General features: G+C 40.4%; 1 protein-coding gene and 1 long non-coding RNA gene across 3 annotated transcripts in view; one reads left to right on the plus strand and one right to left on the minus strand.

Annotated features, from left to right (window-relative positions):
* SGCD (sarcoglycan delta) overlaps positions 1-21,813 on the minus strand; it is a 607,252-nt gene that overhangs the window by 22,211 nt on the left and 563,228 nt on the right. The gene's annotated exons all lie outside the window — the stretch shown is intronic.
* Positions 8,616-20,072, plus strand: LOC120864396. Its single transcript, XR_005721186.1, has 4 exons — positions 8,616-8,702; positions 10,828-11,006; positions 13,206-13,274; positions 19,709-20,072. It is a non-coding gene; the product is annotated as an uncharacterized LOC120864396 (long non-coding RNA).

Below are 21,813 nucleotides of genomic sequence, written 5' to 3' on the forward strand. Positions count from 1 at the left end.
GAAATGTTTCTCAGTGTTTCCATTAAAAAAATATTTTATATTGGAATATAGTTGATTAACAATGTATTCGGAGAAGGCAATGGCACCCCACTGCAGTACTCTTGCCTGGAAAATCCCATGGACAGAGAAGCCTGGTAGGCTGCAGTCCATGGGGTCGCTAAGAGTGCGGCACGACTGAGTGACTTCACTTTCACTTTTCACTTTCATGCATTGGAGAAGGAACTGGCAACCCACTCCAGTGTTCTTGCCTGGAGAATCCCAGGGACGGGGGAGCCTGGTGGGCCGCCATCTATGGGGTCGCACAGAGTCGGACAAGACTGAAGCGACTTAGTAGCAGCAGCAGCAGCAGCAGCACAATGTGTTAGTTTCCGGTATATAGCAAAGTGCTTCACTTATACATATATATATTCTTTTTCAAATTATTTTCCCATTTAGGTTATTACAGAGTACTGAGCAGAGTTCCTTGTGCTATACACTAGGTCTTTGTTAGTTATCTATTTTAAATATATTAGTGTATACATGCCAATCTCAATCTATCCCTTCCCCACCCCCCTCACTCCCTCTGGTAACTGTAAATTCATGCTCTAAGTCTGTGACTCTGTTTCTCTTTTGTAAATAAATTTATTTGTATCATTTTTAAGATTCTATGTATAAGAGCTGGGCTTCCTTCATAGCTCAGTTGGTAAAGAATCTGCCTGCAATGAAGGAGACCTGAGTTCTATCCCTGGGTGGGGAAGATCCTCTGGAGAAGGAAACGGCAATCCACTCCAGTATTCTTGCCTGGAAAATCCCATTGACAGAGGAGCCTGGTGGGCTACAGTCCATGGGGCCACAAGAGTTGGAGATGACTTAGTGACTAAACCACCAAGAGGTTCTAGTGACTAGCTACGTATAAGAGTTACAATGATATTTGTCTTTCTCTGATTTACTTAATTTAGTATGATAATCTCCAGGTCCATTTATGTTGCTGTAAATGGCATTATTTCATTCCACTTAACAGCTGAATAATATTCCATTGTGTATATATACCACATTTTCCTTATTCATCTGTAGATGGACCACCTAGGTTGCTTCCACATCTTGGCTATTGTAAATAGTGCTTAAATGAACATTGGTATACATGTATCTTTTCAAATTATGGTTTTCTCTGATATATGCCTAGGAGTGGGATTGCTGGATTATATAGCTCTATTTTTAGCTTTTTAAGGAGCCTCCATACTGTTCTGCTTAATGGTTGTAACAATTTACCTTCTCATCAACAGTGTTTTCTCCACACTGTCTCTAGCATTTATTGTTTGAAGATTTTTTTAATGATGGCCATTCTGACTAGTATGAGGTGATATCTCTCTTGATTTGCGTATCTCTGATAATTATGTTGAACATCTTGTCATGTGCTTCTTGGCCATTTGTATGTCCTCTTTGGAGAAATGTCTAGTTAGATCTTCTACCCATTTTTTATTAGGTTGCTTTTTTTTTTTTTTTTTGACATTGAGCCAGCTGAGCTGCTTGTAAGTTTTGGAGATTAATCCCTTGTTGATCCCATCATTTGCAAATATTTTCTACCATTCTGTGGGTTGTTTTTTTAATTTTGTTTATGGTTTGCTGTGCAGAAGCTTTTGAGTTTAATTAGGATCCATTTGTTTCTTTTTGTTTTTATTTCCATTACTCTTGGAGAAGGATCAAAAAAGATATTTCTGTAATTTGTGTCAAAGTGTTCTGCCTATGTTTTCCTCTAAGAGTTTTATAGTATCTAGTCTTACATTTAGATCTTTAGGACAATTTGAGTTTGTGTATGGTGTTAAACAATGTTCTAATTTCATTCTTTTATCAGTGCAAGAAAAGGAGATAGGAGTCTGTGGTTATGCAGGTGGGAGAAGACTCATTTCATCATCATACCTAAATCAGCATCAAGGATGATTTCTAGCCTTTGGTGATGGTCAGCCACAAAGATAGGGAACAATGTAAAAAGAACACTTACAGTGTCTTGTGAGTTGAGTGTGAGAGAAGTTGATCTGAAGGGGTTTGAGAACATCAAGTGACCGGGTGGATTACAGGGCTAGAGATGGAAACGCGAGAGGCATGTTTGATCATGGTTGGTGTATATCTGTGTTGCTGTGGCAATGGTATAGTTGCTTATACACTCCAAAACACAGTCCACTTCTATGGAGTGGCAGCTGAGTTGGTTTGGCTGGTGAGACTAGGAACTGTTGTTCTCGCCAAGTCAGGATGGTGTCCTCTGAAATCATCTCTTTCTATAGCTGGGGACAAAGAAGAGTCCTGACCAGGGTCCAAAGTGCCCAGACTCTCCTGGCTCCCCTCTGACACGGTTTCCTAGGTCTAGTGTGGCCAGGGAATATGGCAAGGAGAAAAACTGGTTGTGTCTCTTAGGTTAATGAAACCCTGGAAAGATGTTTTCTCTGTCAAAACCCGCTGTTTCCTGGCACATTTCTGCATGGATTTGAAACCTCTTCTCTGCTCAAATTTCATTTCAAGGACTTGTGAAACATGGGGTGGTGATACTTGGGAATGCCATGAATCAAAAACACCCACAAAACTTTAAATGCTATCACAGGTCTGTTTTTAAATCCCAGAGAATAATTTATTTGCTCTTGGCATTATCAGTTTGTTCTCCCTGTTTCAAGCTCATTTTTTGTTGAAATTGTTTTTGTAGAAACAGTGATGATTTATCCAGATTTCTTGTTTTCATTTCCTTCATCATAAGTATCTACGTTAATCACTTCCAAACCGAGACAAGTGTTTAGATCATATTTTGTTCCCATCCTCAGAGAATGGAAACAGTGGCTTTTGTTACTTTGGGGAATGACCTTCGAAACATCACAAAAACCGAGTAATGTATGTGGTAACTGAAATAGAAGGTTAGCACCCCCGTCCTTCTTAGGAAATAGCAGATTCACAGTGACATCAACACCTAAAATGACTGTGTATGTTCTAAGTGTGAGGAAAAGTATAATACAAACTTATAATAGAAAGGAAAATGATTTAGAAAGAACTGGTGGGAGAGAATATAAAGTTTGTGGCATTTTGGTTAAAGAAACTGCTTTTAGGGAGTTCCTGGATTGGCTGATGTCAGGGAATAGGAAATTTCAATCAGGTAAGAACCACATGGGGGAGCTTTCAAAACCTGGGTCACGTCCCACACAAACTAAATGAGAATGCTGAGACACTGATGTGGTGATGGTTGAAAACCACTGACTTAGCAGATCTATGTGTGAGTTGTAGATAGACAACCTTTACTATGGAACCCTAGCATCCTACTGATGAGAACAGAATAGTTAGTAATTCAGGCTGGGACCAGAGCCGCTAAGTTGATAAATGGAAACCTCAGTGCCTACTTAATGGGCCCATTGTACTATCTGAGCAACTGCATTTCTCTGTTGCTTATCCAATGATATTATATATATAAAACTTCAATCAGTGGGATTTCGTTACTCAAAGAATCTGTGTAAATGTCAAACAATTTCTTCATTGATCTGAAGTTCATTAGCTCTCACTGAATCTGTAAGAGCTCAAAGTTGAATTCCTATTTAAAGAAAAGTGCTTTAAAAATTGCTCCCATATTTTAGTTGGGCTGTTTGAGAAATACTAATGAACCAACAGTAATTCTCAAGAACCTGATTTGAATCAGTGTAATGGGCCATTTAAATTAATGCTGAGAGAGATTTTGATACTTGACAGCTTTCAGAGCATAGTATTGGGTTCCATCATGTTAAACACCATGGCCCATTCTGTTGTCAACTTGAAAATTCATAATTGAGTTTTCAATTGATGGGATAATTTTAAACTGAAAATCTTTAATTTTCAGTTGATGTGACATCTGACTTCAGTTTCCTAAAAACCACTGTGACTCACCCTGTATTTTTGAGTCATGCTTTTACACAACCTGATTCAAAGTAACCTCAGAGGTCTCAAATGAAAGCCCAATGTCAAGTTTTAGCAACATAATGAGATTCACATGCCATTAGCAAATGCATATTTTAAGCCCTGCATATTGGGCACTTTTCATATACTTAATCCCATATGGTATTCACTACCAGCCCCAGGGAGATTCAGAGAGGTCATATGTCATGGTCCATTCTCAATGTCTGCATTTCCATTCTTTTCCTGCAAATAGGTTCATCAGTATCTTTTCTACATTCTGTTCAGTCAAGTTCAGTTCGGTCGCTCAATCATGTCCAACTCTTTGTGACTCCATGGACTGCAGCATGCAGGGCCTCCCTGTCCATCACCAACTCCTGGAGTTTACTCAAACTCATGTCCATTGAGTCAGTGATGCCATCCAACCATTTCAGCCTCTGTCGTCCCCTTCTCCTTCCATCTTCAATCTTTCCCAGCATCAGGATCTTTTCCAATGAGTCAGCTCTTCACATCAGGTGGCCAAAGTATTGGAGTTTCAGCTTCAACATCAGTCCTTCCAATGAATATTCAGGACTGATCTCATTTAGGATGGACTGGTTGGATCTCCTTGCAGTCCAAGGGAGTCTCTAGAGTCTTTTCCAACACCACAGTTCAAAAGCATCAACTCTTTGGCCCTTTCTTTATAGTCCAACTCTCACATCCATATGTGACTACTGGAAAAACCATATACCCTTAACTAGACGGACCTTTGTTGGTAAAGTAATGTCTCTGCTTTTTAATATGCTGTTTAGGTTAGTCATAACTTTCCTTCCAAGGAGCAAGCATCTTTTAATTTCATAGCTACAATCACCATCTACAGTGATTTTGGAGCCCCCCAAAATAATGTTAGTCACTGTTGCCATTGTTTCCCCATCTATTTGCCATGAAGTGATGGGACCAGAAGCCATGATCTTAGTTTTCTGAATGTTGAACTTTAAGCCAACTTTTTCACTCTCCTCCTCTTTCACTTTCATCAAGAGGCTCTTTAGTTCTTCTTCACTTTCTGCCATAAGGGTGGTGTCATCTGCATATCTGAGGTTATTGGTATTTCTCCTGGCAATCTTGATTCCAGCTTGTGCTTCTTCCAGCCCAGCATTTCTAATGATGTATTCTGCATATAAGTTAAATAAGCAGGGTGACAATATTCAGCCTTGAGGTACTCCTTTTCCTATTTGGAACCAGTCTGTTGTTCCACGTCCAGTTCTAACTGTTGCTTCCTGACCTGCATACAGATTTCTCAAGAGGCAGGTCAGGTGGTTTGGTATTCCCATCTCTTTTAGAATTTTCCACAGTTTATTGTGATCCACACAGTTAAAGGCTTTGGCATAGTCAATAAAGCAGAAATAGATGTTTTTCTGAAACTCTCTCACTTTTTCCATGATCCAGTGGATGTTGGCAATTTGATCTCTGGTTCCTCTGCATTTTCTAAAACCAGCTTGAACATCTGGAAGTTCCTAGTTCACGTATTATTGAAGCCTGGCTTGGAGAAGTTTGAGAATTACTTTACTAGTGTGTGAGATGAGTGCAGTTGTGCAGTAGTTTGAGCATTCTTTAGCACTGTCTTTCTTTGAGATTGGAATGAAAACTGACCTTTTCCAATCCTGTGGCCACTGCTGAGTTTTGTGTTAATATATGATATCTGTTTTTCTCTGACTTACTTTACTCAGTATAATAGGCTCTAGGTTTATCCACCTTACTATCACTGAGTCAAATTCATTCCTTTTTATGGCTGAGTAATATTCCATTGTATAGGTACCACAACTTCTTTATCCATTAATCTGTTGATGGACATCTAAGTTTCTTTCATGTTCTGGCTATTGTAAATAGTGCTGCAATGAACATTGGGGTACATGTGTCTTTTGTGGACACAGTTGAAGAAGCAGAGGGTAGAATGAATTTGGAAAGTAGCATTAGCATGTATATATTACCGTGTGTAAAATAGACAATGAGTGGGAAGCTGCTGTATAGCATAGGGATCCCAGACTGGTGCTCTGTGCTGATATTGAGGGATAGGACGGAGGCTGAAGGAGGAAGGTACATTTAGTTATGACCAATCTGTGATGTTGTACAGCAGAAACCAATACAACATTGTAAAGCAATTTTCGTCCAGTTTAGAAAAGGGTAAGTAGGGGATTGCACCATTTTCTGTTAAAGTCTCAAAGGGAAACTGGTCCAGGCCACATGCTTAGAGAGTTGTAGATCAAACCCAAGAACCCTGATTCCTAGTTAGTCCATGGTGGGGGTCATTGAAAATTAGTTCCATGTACTGGGTGGAAGTCTCACCCAGTAACTTGTGATGTAATATGGAGTCTCCATAGTGGTACTCACATTTATAAAACAAGCACCCTAGTTATTCTGAGGTTTTCTTCAACAAGACCTTCCTGTGGAGTTAAGACTTTCCTGTGTCCCTGGACAGCTGGTAGATCCACTTGTCCATCCTCTACTATGCTTCTTGGTATGTCTGTTCCCTTCTCACCCTTCAGTCAGTGACGTTCCTGCAGGCCACTGAAGACAATTTGTAATTACTTGTCTGTTTCCCTGTTTTAGTCTAGAACAAGTCTCTTTCTTGCTCTAGACTAAACTCTAGAAAGGTCGTAATTACACTATATTTATGCCCAGCATCAAGAATGTTACCTGGCATTCAATAATTATTTGTTGAATCAGTGTCCCTCTTAGATTCTATTACCTAGCATTGAATACAGTGCTGTGAGTATGTTCTGAGTAAGATCCAGGACAAAAAAAAAACAAAACAAAACACTCTTCCCTTACCATCTTGGACAATTTATTATTGCAGTCTAATAACATTAAATTGGGGGTCACATGAGTGTTCATACCGAGTTTAGACCCAAACCAAATTTTATATCTATCTCTCCCTTAGTGTGTGGCCCATTTTGCTAGTAACTACCCCATTCTGACTTGTTCTATTACAGTTGTAGTTGGTTTCATGTAATATGTTCCTTTTAGATTGTCCATGAAGGCCATAGCTCCCCCTCTTAAATATTTTAATCTTTCTTGGATAGGAATAAAGGATGATGTTTAAAGATTGAGCTTTAGAATCATGATTTTGAGTCTAAGCACCTCCATCTGATGGGTGTTTGGCTTAAAACAAAAAAACCGCTTACCTACTTTTCCAAAGTTTTTATTGAATTTTTTACAATACTGCTTCTGTTTTATTTTATTTTATTTTATTTGGCTCTGAAGCATGTGGGATCTTAGCTCCTCGACCAGAGATCAAACCAGCAACCCCTGCACAGCAAAGTCTTCACTGGACTGCCAGGGAAGTCCCTAACTAAGCCTTTTTGAGGCTCAGCAGTTTCTCATATTCTGTAGGGATGAGAGTATCTCCCTCCCAAGACTGTTAGGAAGCTGAAATGTAGAAATATAGATGATGAAATTTTCATCAAGTACATAGGATGTGGTGATAGGTGATAGCTTATATTACTGTATTTATCCAGATAAAAATAAAATACCTAATCATTTCCACTCCTAAACTGGTTAGAATAGACGATTCGTTTTCCATTTTTCCCTCCCCTAAACCCCTCTGGGTTTCTTAACATTTCATTATCCATAGGAGACATCCTGGTTTACACAGTGGCCCCATGCAGACTTTGAGAAAAGCTTGGATGTCAAAAATTTCAAAGGTAAGTGACTTAGAAGTCCATTTTTCTTCCATACTCTATTTTTACTGTTTTAAGATTTACTAAAATGTCAGTGAGTTTGAGAGGGGAAAACTCTTGACAGGTTTTGGGTAGAATTTGTCAGTTACTTCTGCCAGAGGTAAAAACTGATCACAAATATTGTGTATTAGGAGTCTAACATAGGCTTCTGAATGGTGATTAGATGCTTGGATTTTGCAGGAAATCCTGTTTCTCACAACCTGAGGTTTCCAAGTTGACTGCATATAAAACTACAGACATCATAATTGCTCTTTCCAGAGAAACTCTCTCTCGTTCTGCATCCTACCATCTCCAAAATATTATATTCCTCGCATTTGGAGATTCTTTCTCAAGTGAGATAAAAACCAAATAATTGATTTGCATATCAAAGAAATGATGAGCATTTCCACACTATTAATGAGAGTAATAATTTTCAAGTCTTTTCAGTAAGACCTAATGTTCTCAGAACGTTTAACGACTCGTGCAGTTAACCTGACTCCATGTGCCACAAAGAGCTAAGCTGTCAGTTATTTTAATTAAGAATGAAAATTAAGAAACATTATTTAGATTTCTCCTTTAAATGAAATCACTAGCTTTGATCAGAATTGGAAGTCAGTTCAGCCCCTTGGCACTAACTTGCTACATGGCCATGGGGACCTGGTCTCTTGCACACAATGAGGCGACCGGGGCAGGAAAGGGAAGGCTGCCTTGCTCAGCCCTAAAATATACCTCATTACAGATTTTGGAAGATGAATAGCAAATGAGTGTGTTACCTGACATGATCATCATGAAAGAGCTCTCCTACCCTGAATGAGGTTGTCACGATATCTTCATCCTCAGTGCTAACAGTCAGTAGACATCTTAAAGAATTCTCTGTATCTGTTTGTTTACCTGTTGTACAGGGAAAACTCTGGGCTTCCCAGGTGGCTGAAGTGGTAAAGAATCTGTGTGCAAGTGTAGGAGATGCACGTTTGACCCCTGGGTTGGGAAGATCCCCTAGGGGAAGAAGTGGTAACCCACTCCAGTATTCTTGCCAGGATAATCACAGTCCATGGGGTCACAAACAGTTGGATACAAGGGAAGCAACTGAGCACGCATCCATGAGAACCTCTATCTGTGGGGGACCTACAGGTGAGCTACATAGTTCCTAGAAGACTAAAAAGTGAAAGTTAATGTTTCATATGTGAATAACTATGCTTAATTGAAGTTTAATTTTGTAAAAGATATTTTATATAAAAGTATACCTAAAAAATATTGCATACATACCATGTGTTCTAGGAACTGTGCTCAGTAAAACAATTCTAGAAGGAAGTCATTACACCATTCTTGTTAATGATCCTAGTTTGAAAGTGAGTTTTGGGGGGGATGATAAGCCTAAGGTTACATCACTAGGAGGAAGCCACAGAGATGTTTCAACCGCAGCTCTCGCACCAGAAAGCATACTTCTAAATGCTACTCTAAAACTGCCTTTATTGACTGGGAATGAACATTACAGTAACAGGCTGAAGTGTTAGGGCTTGGGGGTAAAAGTAAATTATAAGAAAAACTTACAGAGAGCTTTATTTGTGTTGAAAGGCATTTTAGATAATGTGTGTCTGTTTAGTTGCTCAGTTGTGTATGACTCTTTGTGACCCTTTTGGACTGTAGCCTGCCAGGCTCCTCTGTCTATGGGATTTTCTAAACATGTACATTACCATGTGTAAAATAGATAGCTAATAGAAATTTGCTGTATGACTCAGGGAAATCAAACTGGGGCGCTGTAATAACCTAGAGGGGAGGGACGTGGGAGGGGGCATATGTATACCTAAAGCTGATTCATGTTGAGGTTTGGCAGAAAACAACACAATATTGCACAGCAATTATCCTTTAATTAAAAATAGATAAATTTAATTAAAAAACACCGGAGTGATTACCATTTTCCTCCTCCAGAGGATCTTCTGAACTGAGGGATCTGACCCACATCTCCTGCATTGCAGGTGGAGTCTTGACCTGCTGAGCCATTGCGGAAACCCTTTAGATAACGTAAATTTAAAGTGAATGGTTTTCTATGTGGTTTTAATTGAACTTTTCTATTTTGGGTCCAGCCATAAAATAAATAAGCTAGTTAATGTCTAGTTTACATACTTTGGAATTTTTCACAACCCATTTTAGGGATCCCCTTTTAGTCAAAATAATACCATCAGTTCAGTTCAGTCACTCAGTCGTGTCCGACTCTTTGCGACCCCATGAATCGCAGCACGCCAGGCCTCCCTGTCCCTCACCAACTCCCGGAGTTCACTCAGACTCACGACCATCGAGTCCGTGATGACATCCGGCCATCTCATCCTCTGTCGTCCCCTTCTCCTCCTGCCCCCAATCCCTCCTTGAAATAGTTTTGAAAGCAAAATGGAGAGGGACCAGGGGTTCTTTCTTGGGCTCAGAGTAGTTAGCTTGGGGATTGTGTGGGAACCAGTGGCTGAACAAACCAGCGGGCATATTTTGAGAGTGATCTGTGCATGTTTAACAATGATGATACTATGTACTGGGGCTTTCCTGGTGGCTCAAATGGTAGAGAATCTGCCTGCAATGTAAGAGACCTGGGCTCGATCCCTGGATTGGGACGATCCCCTGGAGAAGGGCATGACAGCCCACTCCAGTATTCTTGCCTGGGAAGTCCCATGGACAGAGGAGCCTGGTGGGCTACAGTCCATGGGGTTGCAAAGACGGACACAACTGAGTGACTAACACTTTCACTATATACTGAACACCTATTATGCTTTTGGATTTTCACATGGTCTAGGGAATCCTTAGGACTTCCTAAGCAGTATGTGGTAGAATTCCTGTTAAACAAATGAGGTTCAGTCCAGGGTTCTTGCCTGGAGAATCCCAGGGATGGTGGAGCCTGGTAGGCTGCCGTCTATGGGGTCGCACAGAGTCGGACACGACTGAAGTGACTTAGCAGTAGCAGTAGCAAAGTGGAATGATTCGTGCAAGGCTACCCAGGTATTGACTGTCAGAGGTGGGACTCAGGTAACCAGGACCATTTCGCTTCAAGATAGCCTTCTCAAAGCGTTCCACTGAATTATTATCATAGAGGATTCATACTTTTCTGTGGGGCACAGGACCCACTCAAAGTCCAGTGTTTCTTTGATATTTCTTGCATGTATCTTTGAAAGGAATATGATTTAATGCATTTTGTAGTATAAAATATCCCTATTTAATGGAAAAATAGTGATTTGATGTATAATTAATTTGATTTCTACCTTAAAATTTTTAGGCAAAACGTTCTCCAGGAACATATGTCAACTTTGTCCTATGCTGTTCTGGATCCTAATTTGAGAAGCACAGCACTGCAATAAAGCAGACTAAGGAGACACAGAATTTGGGGCCTGACATTCCACACAGCGACTATATGATCTTGGATAAGAGCTCACCTTCCCCAACTATAAAATAAAGGTAATGAGGATTCTAACAGTCACTTTATAGAGCTATGATTATATAGCACAGGTCTGAACTATTCTATCATGATACAGCTGTGATAGGCAGAGAAAAGTTCTTGAACGTGGCTTGATTATCAGAGATGTAGAAAGAAAATTATTTAATTCACTTCTCTTCTGCCATTGTTTTGCTATTCAGTTGGTCCTCTGTTAAAAGCATGATTTTATCTTAATCTGCAGATGGCTTTGGGGATTATTTTGCTCTCAACAAACTGAGATGAGGAACTAAGTGGGATTGTATTACTCTGTATAAGTAACTCACAAAGTTATAAAACTCTCAAAATAATTATTGATCTGTTTTTACCTCAGAGACTTTAGTTGGGAGTGAAAAGGTCTTTATAGTCATGGCTAGTGTTGAGAAGGGTGCACATTTCTCTGTTCTTCATGCTCTTGTTTATTTTCATCACATAACAAAATGGAAATGGGGGGAAAATGCTGGTAAAAAACTACCTTTGATTTTACAATGCAATTTAAATAAAAGCACACCCTGGAACTCAAGAGGTCTCCTCAAAGGCTCAGGATAGCAAGACCCTGAGAGAGATGGTAATTATACTAAGCATACTAAGTATACCATTCATTGTGGAGAAGGAAACGGTAACCCACTCCAGAATTCTTGCCTGCAGAATCCCATGGGATCACAAGAGTCAGACACGACTTAGTAACTAAACCACCACAGCATTCATTGAGTGTCTTTTGTATAACAAGAATTTGTTTAAAGCCTTTGTGTACATCAACTTGTTTCATGCTTTCTAAAATCCTAAGACATATGTCTATCACAATGTCCATTCAGCCAAAGTGCCAGCCTAGTCTCTTAGGACCATGATCCAAACCACCATTAGAAACATTTCTGTCATATGTGTGGGGGACTGTCTTTTGAGGAATATAGAATAAACCAGGGTTTTGTCATAAGGAAAATTATGAGAACAGAGAGGTATGTGATCATAATGAGAAGGTCTAGACCCCACAGGAAAGCCAATCGCATAATAAGAGGCTATCCTTTCTTCAGAGTCACAAAAAAGTAAAAACTTCTTAGAAAAATCCAAGAATAATATGTAGTATATACTATATTCTGATGCAAAATCTTTATACGGTGCACACATCTCTGCTAACAATGGTGTTTATCAAGATTATTTATTATAAGGCATTAAAATAAATCTTTTTTTTCATTACTTTCTAATGAAATGTACCAATTACCTTTTGAATGGTGACATATGGCTGCAATCTATTCCAATGGGGATAAATCTTGCTTATACAAGGTTTCAAGGGCTCCCACCTGAACTACATTAATTACAGATGTAAACAAAGACAGAGGATTATTATCGTATTTATTGATAAATCCTGAACTTCATTGCAATATAGTTATCCAGGTTAGACAACATTAATCATCTGGTAATTTCCAATAGTTATGGTGCTAACCTACAATAAAAGGGATGTTTCTGCAACCCAGCTGATTTTAGAGCATGTTTATTAATGTCATTGAATCCTGGGGTAATTGGATAAGGTCACATGCTGTTGTGCACAGTGAAGTTGAAAAAATAATGCTCTTAGGTAACTAGTGGGCCACCTTTTGGCTAACAAATGAATAACTACTATTTCAAAGAGCCTTGTCTGGAGGCTGCTGGTATAAAGAAATAGGCTTTTACTAAGGCTAAGCCTTTGAAGCAGCTCCATCTCTTACAAAAACTTTGTCCTTATAGGCTATTATCTAAGTAAGAAATTAGGAGGGGAGACATGAAGAAAGTATCATGACTATGAGAAGCCCCGGTATCTGAGCAAAGAAAAATCTATCCACCTTGGTCAACTGCTTCCTTCCCATTCTATGGTATCAAGTCACCATGGGTTTTAGAAAAGGCTTTGGTATTTGTCAGGAAGTCATTTCCCCTTCTTTCTGATGATCTTTTGGTTTTTAAAAAGTTCTCCAAGCTTTGGTTTAGCCTCTGCTATCTGACGATAATATTAGTACAGACCTTACAGGCTTTGGGGGAGGATTAAATGAGATACTGATGGTAAAACACTGAGAACAGTCCCTGGAACATTTTGAGTTCAAAGACGTTAGCTACTTGTCAGTGCAGTCAAGTAACTTCATAAGATAAAATGAAAATTTTTACCTGTTCTGATCTCCTCAAACTACCTTCTTTCTGTATTTTTAATTTGAAAGGAAACTTCTATAACAGAAGGTGATTCATCAAGCGAATTACATTGATTACCTTCCCTGTTGGCCACTGAGGTAGGTAATTTATACATATAATCTTACTTAGTCTGTGGCTTAAAATATATAATATTGTTATTGTTTATGGAATGAGATAGAGGAAGAAAAAGGATCTATTTACCTTATAGAAAATACAGGTAAGCAACAGAGATGGGATTCAAACTTAACTCTAACTTCAAGGTTTTTATTCTTTGCAGTATGCTTAAGTATATACTAGCACATATGTACCTGGAAATACCACTATTCTGACATTATCATGTCATCTGAATTTTTACCAACATTTTGAATCACTCTGTCTTTGAGAATTGACCAGAGGATAATATTGGTCTGTCTGCATTCTATCACATCTGCCATTAATCAAATATTAATTGATTAAATACAGAGCACCGTTCTAAAGAAATTTACTAGTTTATGTACTGCTGCTGCTGCTAAGTCGCTTCAGTCGTGTCCGACTCTGTGTGACCCCATAGACAGCAGCCCACCAGGTTCCCCCGTCCCTGGGATTCTCCAGGCAAGAACACTGGAGTGGGTTGCCATTTCCTTCTCCAATGCGTGAAAGTGAAAAGTGAAGTCGCTCAGTTGTGTCGGACTCTTTGTGACCTCATGGACTGCAGTCTGTGCTAAGTGCTGAGACTATATAATTAAGTACTATTTAAGAGATTCTTTTTGGGAAAATTGAGGCACAGAAAGGTTAAACAACTTGCAAATGTTCACATAACTAAAGTAGCAGCAAAACTTGAATCTGAACCCAAGCTCTCTGGTTCTAAAATTGGCACTCATTACACTGACTCACCTGGAGAAGATAAACCTGTAAACTTACAGCTGAAATATGGTAGCAAGAACATTGATTGTAAGAGAAGTCAGACAAGGTAGAGGATATGATGTGGGAGTGGGGAGCTTGGGAAAATCTCCCAAGGAGAAAGTAATAGGAGATGGGGATTTCTTCAGGCAGAGCAAGCATAAGGAGCGTGTTATGCATGAAGAATAGGGTGAGGTGGGGATGGATAGTGGTGAAATAGGGGCTAAAGAGGTGAGAAAAGGCCTTTCAGACCAAGAAAGCGGTGTGGAATCTGTCCTCTGAAGGGTCTTTAACTGGGAGTGATGTGGTGGAATGTGTTTGGAGAGACTATCTCGCTTAAAATATTACAAGGAGTGGCAGGCATGTTAGAAGGGCTGATACAGAGGGAGAAAATGCCATCCAGACTGATGTCTTTATGTTGTCATTTACTAAGCATGACAACACAGCATGGAGGCAGATGGAACTTAGGGGCTGGCTCGTGGCACTCTCAGGAAAGAAGCGTGTCTGAGTGGGGAACTGTGTCAGCGTCTGAGGTTCACCACCCTCACAGGTCTTTGAAAAAGACATAAAAATGCAAATAGGTCTAAAATATTTAAGGGATTTTCAGAATTTTTAAGCATAGCCACCTTCAAGATGGATCACATAAAAATCAGACGCAAGACAAGACCAAACAGTGTCACAAATACAATTGAGAGGTGTAAAATTCCTGGGGAGATGACTCGAATTTGAGAAGGAAATATGAAGATCCAGTACCAGATTTTATTAGATGCCAGGAAAATGAGAGTTAGAAAATATGGTAGACAGGAACCATAAGATTACTAATTAACCAAGGAGAAATATGGATGTACAAATTCATACCCATCAAGATAATTAAGAGTTGATTGTAAAGCAGAGAGCTTTTGTTCCTTTCACAAATTGGATGAGCGTTAATTATACTGTGTTGCAGACATGTTAGTCAATTGGTCAGGCCTGTTTCTGTCCTTTCTCAGAAACTCTGCCCCTGCAGCCTCTGCAGTGGGCTGTTGTAGAAAGATGCCCTGCGCTGGCATGTTTTACTAGGGTTGGCATATGTTGCCAGATGTGTCAATACGGATTTTTCCCGGGAGACTTGGAGTTGATTATGGGACTAGCCTGTTTCTGTTGACCATTCTGATTAGGACTGAGGTGGCCAGTTTGTTTCATCTACAACAGAAGCAGGGAATACTCATGTACAGAGAAAGAAGAGCTGCCTTACTTCCAGATGGCATCCCCCTTCCTGTTCATGGAGTCCACCTACCTTTAGATTTTATCTGATATTCCTGTGTCTTATAAACAGTTGATTCTGTACTAAGACAACTTGTATCAGATACCCAAATGGTTCTAAGACCACCTCTTAATAAATCCAGAAGCTCAGAATATGGTGTCTCTAGTCCAGTCTTCCAAGGATAAATTGCATGCTGCTCCTTGATCTAGCGTGATCCTTCCTTGCCATAGCCAGCATCATTCTGAGTGTTGTCATTCTAGGTAATTCCTCAGAAATCCAGACTTATGTTACTTATCAATAGTCCCATTATTGGTTCATCTCAGACATTCAAACTCAACATGTCCCCACTTTAACCATGGCCTTTCCTCTCCAGATCTGGCTTTGTCATGGTGTTTGCTAGTCCAGTGAGTGGCACTGCCACTCTTGATCACTACCTAGGATGCATTCTTGATACAGCAGAAGGCCTGTGGAGCAATGCATGAAAACTTATTAAAAATGAGCATCCTGGCAGAAAAATCTTAGAGCAGTTATATTTTACCACGATATGCACAAAAAATACATTCTCAGCAAGGCTCACTTGGAGATCTCAAGCTGGAGGATATTTAAGGAGAGAGATTTCACAAATATCTCCAGATCCTTCCTGAAGGATGGGGTTGGGTTGATTTCTATGTGGTTCTGTCTATTCAGATGAGATCTATATATTTTCAGGAAGTCACAAATGAGTACTTAGCCTCTAAAAATAACCCTTTAAAATGCCAACACAGAGGACAGGATAAAGATGGCAGAGAAGCAGCGTGGGGAGCTCACCTTCTCACATGAAAACAAAAAATACACCTCCAAGAGGAGTGACTCATACAGAATATCTACTGAACAGGGCAGAAGACCTCAGACTTCTGAAAGGGCAATAAAACGTCCATGTAATGGAGTAAGACAAAGGGAAAGAAAAGGAATCAGTACGGGAAGGTACAGGAGCTGCACCTTGGGGAGAAAGCTGTGAAGAAGGAAATGTCCCCACACCTCGGGAAGATTCCTTACCAGCAGGAAGATCAGCCTGGATGGAAGGGGAGCTTTGAAGCCAAGGAGGAGAGTGCAGCGACAGCTTTCAGGAGGGCAAAGCAGAGAGTAACCTGCGCAGCAGGTGGGCACTGCTGCTCTGTACTCCCCAGCCTGAGGTCCTCATCCACAGCAGAGGCACGCGTAGCAGGGTGGGTCCACCATAAGAGCTTCTTTCCCTCTTGGCACCCCCAGGCAACAGGACACTGGCTACAGGAGCTCCACAGTGCAGGAGGAAACCAAGACTCCAATCTTGGAGGTGCTCCTGGGGAGATGCGGTTGGCTATGGCTCACTGGTACCGGGGAGAGGACAGTGGTGGTAGAGGCTACAAAGAATATTTGATCAGCTTGAGCTCTCGCAGAGGTCGCTATTTTGGTGATGGAAAAGGATGGAAAGTACAGAGAGAAACCCACGCATTTATGGTCAAACTAACCTATGACAAAGGAAACCAGAATATACAATGGCGGAAAGACAATCTCTTCAATAAGTGGTGCTGGGCAAACTGGACTACATGTAAAAGAATGAAATTAGAACACTCTGTAGTACCATACACAAAAATAAACTCAAAATGGATCAAAGACATAAATACAAGGCCAGACACTATACATATAAAAACTCTGAGAGGAAAACATGGGCAGAACACTGACATAGATCACAGCAATATCTTTTTGGATCCACCTCCTATAGTAATGGAAATAAAAACAAAAACAAATGGAACCTAATTAAACTTAAAATCTCTACACAGCAAAGGAAGCCATAAACAAAATGAAAAGACAACCCACAAAATGGGAGAAAAGATTTGCAAATAAAGCCACTGACAAGGGATTAATCTCCAAAATATACAAACAGCTCATGCAACTCTATATCAGAAAATCCAATCAAAAAATGGGCAGAAGATCTAAATCGACATTTCTCCAAAGAAGACATACAGATGGGCAAAAAGCACATGAAAAAATACTCAGCATCACTAATTAGTGAAATGCAAATCAAACCACACCGGTCAGAAGGTCTGTCATTAAAATGTCTACAAACAATAAATGTTGGAGAGGCTATGGAGAAAAGAGAACCCTCCCACACTGTTGGTGGGAATGTAAATTGATGCAGCCACTATGGAGAACAGTCCATATAAAACTAAAAATAGAGCTATCATATGAGCCAGCAATCCCACTCCTGGGCATGTGTCTAGAGTAAATCATACTTAGAAAAGATACCCGCACCCCAGTGTTCACTGCAGCACTGTTTACAACTGCCAAAACATGGAAGCAACCTAAACATCCCTCGAGAGATAAATGCATAAAGAAAATGTGGTACATAGGTACAAGGGAACATTAGCCATAAAAACAAAATATTGCCATTTGCAGCAACATACATGGACCTAGAGATTTCCATATTCAAACGGAGAAAGACAAATATCATATAATATCACTTATATGTGGAATTAATTAAAAATGATACAAATGAACTTATTTATAAAACAGAAACAGACTGACAGATGTCAAAAACTCATGGTTGCCAAAGCGGGAATGTGGGGCAAGGGATAAATCAGAAGCTTGGGATGAGCATGCACACACCACTATATACACAACAGATAAACAAGGACTTACTATATGGCACAGGGGATGCTACTCAATATTCTATGATGACTTATATGAAAAAAGAATCTGAAAAAGACCAAATATATGTGTGTGTATAATTGAATCACTTTGCTAACAACATGGTAAACCAACTATGCTCCAATACAACTATTTTAAAAATGAAGTAAGATTAACTTACATATTTGAAAAGAAAACACACTTGCTCTCCCTGCCTCTTAAATTCAAATCACCATGATGCCCATTAGGTTTTCTGTTTGAGATCTCTTAAATCTGTCACTTTGTTTCTATACCTATTGCTATCATTCTGGTGCAAGTAACAAAAATCTTTTCTGTGAATCACTGTAATAATTTTCTGTCTTCACCATGGTCCCCTCCAATCCATTCTCTACATTAAATCCATTCTCTTCTTAATATAAACTAGATCCTACTACACATACATATCTAGCTTAAAACATTTCAGTAGGTCCTCACTGCTCGTAGGCCAGAGATGGAAATTCTTTACATGACTCACAAGTCCCTCTATTACTTGGATTCTCCCAACCCCTCAAGTTTCATCTCTGACCTCAATCCCTCTTATTCCCTTCCTACATGTTTGTAACTATTAGAGTTTTACATTTATTTGTGAAGTTCTCCCCCCAACCCCGCTAGAATATTAAGTGGAAAAGGGATTTTTTTTCTTCTTCTGATTTTGTTGTTCACTTCTATATCCCTTTGGTGCTAGCAGGTTGCAGGTCCACAGGAAATATTTTTTGAATTTATAAGTGAAGGAATGGTCACCACTGTTATCCTAACAGCTAGCCCAATCACTGGAATGTGCAGACACTGAATAAAACTGTAGAGGAGCAGGACTGAGATTACAGTTCAGTGGGATGAACGTCCCTAATCTCGCCTCTCAACTTCAGATAATCATGCCCCTTCCCTTTCTTTCCTTGTAGTATTCATGCTAATATATCATTTTAAAAATACAATTTCATCCAGCTCTAACCTTTTCATTGGATTTTATGTAGGCATTACAGGAGCTTTTAATCCTCCATAAGCAAAAGGCTATTTGGAACTCTACTTGAAGCAGGTACATTCTCTTTCATGTTTAATTTACTAGCAGGTAAAGACTATGCAAAAAGCTTTCATTCTCAGTGTAGATTGATTTGTGATTCAGAGGCTGTCTGAACACTTAGGAGACAAGATGGAGGAAAGAAGATGGCTCGTTCCCTACACAAAGGGGACTGGATGGGTTTATTCTGTGTAGCCCCAGAGCTAAGTCAGAGAATCAGGGATTAGAAGTAGAGAGATTTAGCTCATTGGAATGAAATGGGCTGCCTTAGGATGTAATGAGGTCAATGGCTAGGTGTCAGGGAAGTTATGAGAAAGATTCCAGAACAGCATGAAATGCTAGGTAAGAGGACCTGCACGCTTCCTTCTCTGAGGTTCTCTATTTGGTATAAAATGCTGCATTTTAAGCTTAGAAAGAGGTAGTAAAACACAGGGTGATAAGAGGAGCTGAACAGCCACAGAAGAATTGTGGTGAATCTGAGTCTGTAGCCCAGAAAACAGGCCAAGACCAAAGCCCAGAGTAGGGGCTGTCTGGATTTTATGACAACACCGTCACTGGGGATTTGATTGCTGTAGTGACAAGACAAAGATTATTAATGTGTGAGTGTTCACAGCCTTCCCTTCTCTCCATGGCAGCCCCCAAATAAGGCCTTGCTTTCCCTGTTCTTTTTCCAACGGATTTACATTTGCTGCTTTTTTTTCCTTCTACAGCTTTCAGAATGGAGAAACACTAGAGACAAATTTGGTCTACCTAACAAAATCCAGACAAAGAGGGGTGCAGATGAGAATCCCCCACCATGCGGGCTGCAGCACTGGCAGAGTGTTGTTTGGAAACAGGCCTGGGATAACTGCCTTACGAGGTGGACTAAGAGGGGAAGATGGAGGTGACAATGAGAGATGCTAAAGACTGGGAGGTGGGTTCCCCATCATGTTCTTTGAGAAATGTGAGTAAAGAGCAGAATTTATTTGCAGTTTCCTTGGTCAGATGCGATTCCACTCTAGAAATAAACTAGAGTACATTCAAGCCCTATAAGGCTCACTCAGTCATTCAAACAATAATAGCCCATTGCTTCTGTGATCAATGGCTCTTGTTCTTCATAAGTCCAGTTTGGGTGGTCCTGGGATCCAATGGGAAAGTGAGAGTCTTTTTTTTTTTTTTCCTTTCTGCTAGTGACCTTGCTTCTATTTCACTAAGATAAAGACAGCAGAAGAAAAGTTCCATATGTCTCCATCACCCAATCAACTTGCGTCGATACTGTTTTCTCTTCTTCCACCAGGTCTAGCTCTCCGTACACCCAGGTTAAACCCTGTAATGACATCCTAGCTCTCCTCTCCCCAGAGCTCGCTCTCCTCTCCTGTTTCATCCCCTTTCTTTCCTGCATCATCCTCATTTAACACAAACTTGTTGTATTATCTCTGTGAATCCCAAATACCCCTCCAGCTACTGCTTAACGTCTTTCCCTTTGATATTACCACCCGAAATATTTGATTATTTTTGCTGTTTCCAGCACGGAGACAAATCCAGTGGTTCAGTATCAGTCTCATTAGTCAGTTTGCAGTAACTGACACTGTCCACCACTCCTTTCATTTTGAAATGTACAAGACTGAGCTTCAGGGACACTTCTCTCTCAATTCTTCTCATATCTTACTGGTTCAGTTCAGTTGCTCAGTCGTGTCTGACTCTGCGATCCCATGAATCGCAGCACGCCAGGCCTCCCTGTCCATCACGAACTCCCGGAGTTCACTCAGACTCACGTCCATCGAGTCAGTGATGCCATCCAGCCATCTCATCCTCTGTCGTCCCCTTCTCTTCTAGTTCCTCCTTATTTCCCTGACTTCAGTCAATACTCGCCATCCAGCTGATTTTAATGCATTTCTTGGCCTAGATATACTCTCTACATGGATGACTCCCTCACTGGCATCTTTCTGGGCTCTGCCCTGAACTCTAGACTTGTATCTCTCGGTGCTTACTCAGCTTTTCCACCCGGATATCCACGGGCATATTAAACTTAACACATTGCACCTAAATTCCTAATTTCTGCAGTCCCAGCCCCTATGCCTGTGGTTCTATTGCAACCGTCTCTATCTCTGTTTTCTGTAACCTCATCTTTCCAGTTGCTTAGGCAAAAATCATTGAGGGTTATCACTGACTCCTCTCCCTTACAGTCACACAGTAGTATGTCAGAAAATTCCACTGTCTCTGCTTTCAATATACATTTGGAATCCAAGCACTTCTCGAAAAGTCCAGTGCTACCACCTTGGTCCGAGCCGCCGTCTTATCGTCCCTGGATTTTGCAAGCACCTATTTAACTGTTCTTGCTTTTCTCCTCACAGAAGCCAAGATTTCTAAAGGTGGCATATCTGAGCCAAAGCAACCCTTAGAAGGCAGGCTTTATGAACAAAAGGTACCTTTGGGTGAATTAGAAGATAAACCTCTCTTTAGAAGAAGGTACTATTGGGTCAGGTGCTGCAGGGGCCCCTCTGCTGGATCCCCTCTGATTCTTGGAAGCCTTGATTTCACTGCTGGGCTCAAAACCCACAAGTGGACACTGTGTCACCCAGCCTTCACAACCATTCAGAATGGCTTATAGCACTGGCCACCTGCTGCCTCTGTACCCTCCTTGCTGGACAGCGCTGTCTTTGGTCAGTCTGTCTTAGCCACATCAGTTACCTTGCTGTTTGCTGCACACACCAAGCTTGCTTCCACTTCAGGGCCACTCTCCCCCTTGAAGACCTTGTGAGGATGGCCAGGACCAGTGGATGTTCTGAAAACTTGCCTTCATCTACAAGAACCATTTACCATCATGGGTCCTGGA

This window comes from Oryx dammah, unplaced genomic scaffold (assembly GCF_014754425.2).
Source record: "Oryx dammah isolate SB20612 unplaced genomic scaffold, SCBI_Odam_1.1 HiC_scaffold_5, whole genome shotgun sequence".
Taxonomy (NCBI): Eukaryota; Metazoa; Chordata; class Mammalia; order Artiodactyla; family Bovidae; genus Oryx; species Oryx dammah.